General features: G+C 38.0%; 1 pseudogene; it reads left to right on the plus strand.

The window, feature by feature from the left end:
* The first annotated feature begins 3,036 nt into the window (after positions 1-3,036).
* Positions 3,037-6,827, plus strand: LOC105556320 (annotated as a pseudogene).
* Positions 6,828-8,611: the final 1,784 nt, after the last annotated feature.

An 8,611-nucleotide genomic window follows, 5' to 3' on the forward strand; every position in this document is an offset into this window, starting at 1 on the left:
TGTCGGCGTCAACAAAGCTGTTAGTCAATGAAGATTTTCACGGGTACCGATGGTTAGAAGGTATGAACGTTTCGACGTACATTGCGGGACTGATCGAAGTTGAGCAACGAATGGTAAGCGTTGGAGAAACGGTTAGCAGAGAGACCATGATAGCGAAAATCATTCGTGGTCTACCTGAAAAGTTTAACAGTTTCCGAGAAGTATGGCGGATTTCGCCTAATCCGAATCTAACAATTGCTGAGTTGCAAGGAAAACTCATGGATGTCGAAAATGTATCTGGCAAGGAGCAGATTGTCAAAAGCGATCCTGGGGATGCGCTGATGTCCAAGGAGAAGCAACGGAAAACCAAGTTTAAGGGTAAACAAGGTCAGTCAAAAGGATATAGCAAAAAGGTATGGAAATGCCACAACTGTGATGGCATTGGACATTTTGCTAGAGATTGTCCGTCAGATAAATCCGTCAAGGGTCCGAAAGGTAAAGGCAACCACAAGGAATCTTTGGCCGACAAGGAGGTTAAGGAAGCCTTTACTACCGCTCTAAATGACAATGATGGCGAGGGCTGGACGGCTGATTCAGGAGCTTATCGTCATATTACCAGAAGGAAGGACTGGTTCTCAGAACTGAAGAAATTAGATCCACCTGAACGGATCAGAATTGGCGACGACAAGTATTTAAATGCAACAGCTAAGGGAACCATAGACATATGGGCGTATGACGGAAATAAGTGGCAGCCAAAAATTATGAAGGAAGTTCGTTATTGCCCTGATTTCGGATCAGCCAACTTATTTAACATAGGTGCTGCTGCAGAGCATGGACATGAAGCTGTATTTACGAAAAACGGTATGGTCATTCGAGGACCAGATGGTGGCGTGCGGATCGTCGGTGTCAAGAAGAGTCCTACGACATACAAATTGATGATAAAACCAAGGATTGATGGTGAAGCTCAATCGGTTCAAGATGGACAAGCTACTTGGAAGATCTGGCATCAGCGGCTGGGTCATGCGTGTCTGAAACAGGTCAAGGCTGTACTAAAGTCAAAGGGGATCACAGCTACAGGCAGCGAAAGATTTTTCTGCGAAGCTTGTATCTACGGAAAAATGACGAAAGGACCTTATAAGAGTACTCTGAAGGAAGAATGCAAACCCGGAACACGAATCCATGCGGATACGAGTGGAAAAATCTCGACGCCATCAATGTCTGGTTGTCAATATTTTGTATCTTTTGTTGACGAGAGTACCGGTTTCATCAAGGTTGCATTCACTAAGACGAAAAACGAAGTGCTCAATGCTTTCAAGAAAATCGTTCAGGAAGTCGAGGCCAAAACGGGTAATCGAGTCGAAGTTCTAAGAACTGATCAAGGAACTGAATTCACCGGGGATGAATTCAAGAAATTTCTGCTTGCTAAGGGAATAAATCATGAAAAGAGCGTTGAGTACACCCCTCAGTCAAATGGTCTTGCGGAAAGATCGATTCGTACATTGACTGAAAAGGCAAGGGCCATGATTTTGGACGCAAAGTTACCGAAGTCTCTGTGGGCCGAATGCGTATATACAAGCGCTTACTTGTCAAATAGATTACCTAGAGCTGATGAGTCAGTAACATGTTTTGAACTATGGCATCAAAAGTCACCTTCCATTGAATATTTGAAGTCCTTTGCATGTCAAGCGTACGTGCATGTACCGAGACAAAAGAGAAGCAAGTTTGATGCAAAGGCCTGGAAAGGAATCCTGATCGGGTATGGACAAAGTGACAAGATGTATCGGATTTACGATCAACAACGACGAAGAGTCGAAGTAGTCCGTGACGTAAGGTTCAACGAGGAGAACGAGAGGAAAGACTGCGTGATCCACTCTGAAGATGAAGTAAATATCTACGACGAAGATATTGAAGAGAACAGGTCAATCGTCCACGATGAAGAATCGTCTACAAGCCAACAGGAAGCGCCAGTGGTAAGGAAGCCAGGTCGTCAGAAGGGCTCAAAGAATAAGAAATATCCAACGGTACCATTGACAATGTCACTTCGAAGTCGGACCGTACCTGAAACCGTTGAGGAATCTGATCAGGAAGCCGATAACGATCTATAAGATGACGGAATTGCCCTTATGGTGATGGATGAGCCACAAACTTTTGAGGATGCACTTGATAGCGATCAAGGTGATGCATGGCTATCTGCAATGCAAGACGAGCTAGACTCTCTTGTTAAGAACAAGGTCTTTGACGTGACGGAGTTGCCGATAGGGAAGAAACCGCTACCTACAGGTTGGGTTTTAAGAATCAAGAGGAATCCTGACGAGTCCATTGATCGGCTGAAGGCTCGAATTGTTGCGAAAGGCTATGCACAGAAATCGGGACAGGACTACGGCGAAACATATGCTCCGGTTGTGCGAAGTGAGTCAATTCGTATACTACTGGGAATTGTTGCACACGAAGATATGGCTATGGTTCAATGTGACGTTAAAACGGCATTTCTTTACGGGAACTTGGAGGAAGATATTTATGTTCGACCACCTGAAGGCATCGAATTGGAAGACACGAAAATTTGGAAACTTAAGAAGTCTCTATACGGATTGAAACAGTCACCACGATGTTGGAACACCAAGTTTGATTGTTTCTTAAAGAAGTTCGGACTAAAACGATCGCTGGCAGACCCATGTATCTACTACTCCCATAATGACAAGAGGGGGCGAATACTAATTGCTCTCTACGTAGATGATCTGTTGATTGCTGGCAGTCGCAACGAGGTTGTTGATGAAATAGTTGAATACCTGAAGGAATTCGAAATTAAAGTGTTCGTACCAAATTGTTTTGTTGGTCTTGAGCTAGAACGGGACCGAGTTAACAAAACAATCAGCTTGAGTCAAGTTGGATACTTGAGAAGGGTACTGGAACGCTTCAATATGAGCAACTGCAATCCTTTATCAACTCCTGGAGAAGTAAAATCATCCGAGAAGATCGATGAAGTAACGAATTAAGGCAACGAACTCGCTCAAGTTTCCCTATCGTCAAGCCATTGGGTCATTACTCTACGCCGCTACGATGACTAGACCCGACATTGCATTTCAAGTTGGAAAAGCTGCAAGGAAAGTTCAAGATCCAAACCAAGATGATGTGGTAGCTGTAAAGCGAATTATGCGCTACATCAAGGGAACAATAAACTTCCGTCTGACGATTGGAGGTGGCCAGCCGATACTGGAGGGATTCTGCGACTCCGATTATTCCGGCTGTCATGAAACTGCAAAAAGTACTTATGGTAATGTTTTTATGTTCAATAGTGGAGCGGTTGCTTGGGAGTCACGTAGGAGCAACATTGTGGCCGACTCAACCACTGTGGCCGAGTATCAGGCTGCTTTCGAGACTACGAAGCTGTCAATTTGGCTACGAGATCTGCTCAGGGAGTTGTCCATACTGGAAGGACCCACTGTAATCTGGTGCGATAATCAGGCGGCAGTAAAACTCTCCAACTCTGAGGACCACAAGAAGCGTACTAAACATGTAAACGTCAGATTCCACTTCCTCAAAGAAGCAGTCAAGGATGGAACTGTTGTGTTGAAGCATATTTCTGGACTGGAGAATCCTGCCGACATGTTTACTAAATCCCTCCCTAGTGCCAAACTTATTAACTGTCGTAAATTAGTTAACTTGAAGTAAGTTGATTGCAAGAGGGGGTGTTGGGAGTGTGCAATCACCTCTATTGTATTCTTTTTGAGTTATATGTTCCGTGGTCTTTAAGCCGCCATATTAGTTACGCTGTATTACTTTAAGTTTCGTCCGTAAGATGTCGAGATCTGTTCTTTGTTTAGTTTCATAGTTTAAGTTACGTCTCTAATGTATGTACCGTTCATCTTACGCTCGCACAACGAACGTCTTTGTATTCCGTTCGATCTGAATTACACCTTCTCTAAGAATAACCCAACACTACTTTTGTGCTCTTCCTAAATATTCCTACTCTACCTCCTTCTCCTCCTCCTGCCTCTCTTTCCTTTTCTCAACTCTCTCGAATAGGTCTGCTATTGACAGACTATTTGTTCTTATTAGCCTCTCCGCGTTTATCGATCTCCCCGCCCTTCTCTTCTCTTCCCCCCCCCCGCCCCCTCTTCTATTCTCTTTTCTTCCTCCATCTCTCTCCGCTTCATTTCTCTAATCTTCTTATCTACTTTTTTGTCTCTTTCCTTTTTTTTACACGCTTTCTCCTCTACCTATCTACCCTGTGTTCCGATATTCACTGTCAGTTCTGAAAATGTATAGTATACGTGACGTAAATTATAGATTTGCTACTGGAAGTAAATATCGGAACACAACCCTACTCTGCTCCATGCTCCATGCTCCGACCCTCTCGACTAACCCGCCTACCACTCTCTCTGTCTCTCTGTTCTATGTCCACGTCAACTCGCCGCCTAACCTTCTGTCGCCGTCCCACTTACTTTCCTCTATTCTCTCTCTCCCTTCTCCCCCCCTCCACTTCCTCTGCTTCACTCTACTCTACTGCACTCCCTCCCTTAGCCCCTTCCTTCTTTCTCCTCTCTATCTACTTCACACTCACACTCAATTCTCGCTTTCGTACACTCACATCTATCACTCTCGCTACCGGAAACTGAAGTTACATTCTTCCTTCTTTTTGTATACGTATATCTTTTATTAGCCTGCCAATATAGTTTCCTTACCTTTTTGATTCTACTTAATTGCCTATAAAACACCTAAATCATCAGGATAACATTTAAATTGAATAAAAGAGTAAATGAATAGTCAGAAAATTTTTGTTTGAAATTTGTACGATCCAAAATGCATTGTCTACTTTGGTCTCTAAAGATCTCAGCTAACAAGACAACGTCGAAATGACGTGAAAAATACGTGATTTTGATGACGATAACGTCATGTGACTTAAATGGTACGTAATTTTGACGTCACTTTAAATACTAAAATTGTATGTCATTACTGTTACGTCAAAAAGACGTACCATTAACGACGATGATATAAATGGCCTAGTTTACATCGTGTATTTGATACGCGTATCAAGTACTATATTCGTACCAAATAATTAAGTACGCACGATGTAAACGCTGCCGGATCAACTTGGTACGAGCATATCAATTAGGAGTATCATACTAAACTGATACGCGTATCAAATGATACAAATGACGATGTAAACGCATAAAACTCATTTTGTTCGTTTCATACTTTCATAACCTGTCCCAAAATGACATCTTTCACGTTACGTCAAAATAAAAATAAAAATAATAGTCTGTTAAAGTGCATGTTATATATGTTTCAAAATTTACAATATATTCGAAGAAGACGTATGATGAATATGATAAGAGCAAAACGGCGAGCCTTATTACAACGTCTAGTAACGTTATGTTTTGAGCTAAAGTTGAATTTAATTTTTACGTGGAAAGTAATTAATAATCCAATACCTCCTCAACTTATTACAACAGCCATACAATACAGAAGAATATGGATGAAAAAAAGAAGTTACGAATTTTGGGAATCAATTGTGTTAAATCATTATACTGATTTGGAATGGCTTGAAAGTTTTCGAATGTCAAAAACGAGTTTCTTGAAATTGTGTCATTTACTCGAAGATGAATTAAAGCCCAAAATGCAATTTTTAAAAGCTAGGGAGCCTGTATCTGTAAAAAAACAAGTTGCTATAACCTTATATAAACTTGCTAGTTGTTCTGAATACAGAGTAGTTGGGAATGTATTCGGAGTACATAAATCAACAGTGAAGAAATATCTCTACAAAGTTGTGAAAACAATAAATAATGTTATGGCTCCTACTTATATTAATATGCCAAATCAAGATGAAGCTAAATATATTGCAATGCAATTTGAAAACATGTCTCATATCCCTCAAATAATTGGTTGCATCGATGGAACACATGTACCTATTACAGTTCCAGAAGAAGGATACAGGGACTTTGTCAATAGAAAAGGATGGACATCTTACAATGTTCAAGCAATAGTCGATTATAATGGAAGGTAATTGAAAGATATGATACAAATATATATATATATATGTATATTAAGATCACATCTGTTATGTGAAAATATATAGAAATGACTGTATTATTTGCAATATTATTTACAGATTTCGTAATATTTTCGCCAAGCACCCTGGTAGTGTTCATGATGCCGTGGTTTTCAAAGATAGTACATTATATAAACGCTCACAAGAAATAATACCGCAGGTTTTTCTTTCTTATTAATATATATAATGCAATTAAAAAACTGCGAACTCTTTTTGTCATTATATTTATCATCAATTTTATACAGACGAAAATCCTAATACAAAAGTGTCGAGGCTATAATAGTTTTTAAATTAGAAAAAAATCATTTTTATATAAAAGAAACACATTAATTTTATTTTAGCTGGAAAAACACGTAAACGGACAAGCAATACCTTTCATGATAGTCGGAGATCCAGCCTATCCATTTCTTCCATGGTTAATGAAGGGTTATTCTGGTACAGTTTCACCTGAAGAAGAATCATTTAATGTCTATCTCAATTCCGCAAGGGTTTCAGTGGAAATGGCATTTGGAAGAGTGAAAGCCAGATGGAGAATATTACAAAAAAAATAGATTGTAACTATAAATTTGTACCTCAAATTATAGTTGCATGTTGTGTGCTGCATAACTTTTGTGAAGACAATAAAGACAGATTTCCTGAAGAGTGGTTGCAACGGGTTAATGAGTCAGATGAAGTATTTGTACAACCAAGACAACAAATAAGTCGTGAACGAGACAATGTACGTTCTACTATTATACGAGAATGTCTAAAAGATTACTTAGCTGCAAACTTTCCTCTTCGAAAAATGCTGTTAAAATAATTTAGCCGGAATAGCAAGCTGCTTTCGATCTGTACACGTGAGCCATTTAATTTGTATATTACACAAATGTTTCCACGAAACAGACAGTTTTAAGTGCAAAAGGTGCAAAAGTGCAGAATTACTCCAGCATCCCTTTTGGACCATATTCAAATTGATTAATAAACGTATGTATAATGTATATGTATGAATAATAAATGCAAATATTAATAAATGTTTCTATTTATTTATTTATAAAACATTTTATTTTATAGTCATTTTAACATATTTATATTTTAATAACTATCTTATTTTATGTAAACTAAATGTAATCTTTAAAATAAACTTAATATTTATAGTACGGGAGCCCACGACCAAGATTTTTAAGTTTTTAACAAATTTTCATGCCTTTGAACTGTCGTTCTCCTCAGTAATGGTACATGTGGGTGTTGACGCCGTTGGTATATTTATTTGGCTTGACCCAATGATATTTGCTTCTTTCATCTGTTAAACCGAGATGTTATATAATTAAGTATATATTAGGTATATATAATATATGTATTGCTATAAAGCGTAATTTATATAAGCCGTATCCGTAAACTTAACGAATTGAGTTGTAAGGATTGAGGAGAGAAATGATCAATTTTATCAGATCTAACGGAATTAACCAATCCACTTCTCAATCCTTACGATTAAATTCCTCAAATTTGCAGATGCGGCTTATGTAAATTTCGCTTAACACAAGACTAATTTTATTATAAACATACTGGAACAATTTTGACATTTTGTGGTAGCCTATACTCTGTTGTCATTCCATAATTTTGAGGCATGAAAAAATTTTGTGGTATCCCATAATTTGATGGCGGGGCCTGAGAACCTATTGCTTGCATCGCTTGCACAAAAGATTGCATCTGTTCTCTTTGAAATGCATGCTCCTTCTCTATTATTTCTTTCTCCCACAATCTTTGGCTTTCCATTTCAACTTTTATCATCTCTTTCTGCATATCATTCTGTTTCTTAATAACATCCATTAAAACTTGGTCTTGTGATTGTCTCATTTTCTCTGTATAGTTGTCAAGAATATTTTCGTAGCTTTTTCTACCTGTAATGTTGTTAAAACTCATCAATACTCATTTATCTGCTAGTATCAATACCACACAACACTGACATAAAATCTACGTATATTATATGATGTAGAATTATCAACGGTATACGTATACGTACATTATACATATATTTAAATTTGATATTATTTAATTACTCTATACATACCTGAAAGCTTCAATCCATGTTTCTTCTTTCTAGAAGGTTCGTTGCTGATGGTTGAACTAGACTCGTTTTCTTCTGGGACCTCAATAGTATCATCAGTCATACTTGAAGAATTCTCTGTATATTCATTCGCTGAAATGATATTCAATTAATTACATTTTTATTTTAATGATTATGTACATACAGCATTGAACGTTTCAGGACTAGGATTCTGAGTGGATGTTATACTATATTAACTAGATTTTATGTTTTACTTTCTCTTGCTTATTAGTTTTTATTATAGTTTTTTTAAACATAATAAGATGTACTTTGTAGCATGCATTCAGGATTCCTTTATCCTGGGCTCTGTGTACAAATTCAGAGATCACAAATTCAAGAAAGCATTTAAAATAAATGAGCTAATTTTATTTAAATACAAATTTAATTATGACACTCACATGATTCATTTTTGATATTTCCAGTGTCGATTCCTGATGCATCATGAAGAACTTGCACGTTTGGCCGAGTACAAAACAAAATATCTAATTGTTCATAGAATG

Source organism: Vollenhovia emeryi, unplaced genomic scaffold, assembly GCF_000949405.1.
Source record: "Vollenhovia emeryi isolate VEMERY1.0 unplaced genomic scaffold, V.emery_V1.0 DF940108.1, whole genome shotgun sequence".
Taxonomy (NCBI): Eukaryota; Metazoa; Arthropoda; class Insecta; order Hymenoptera; family Formicidae; genus Vollenhovia; species Vollenhovia emeryi.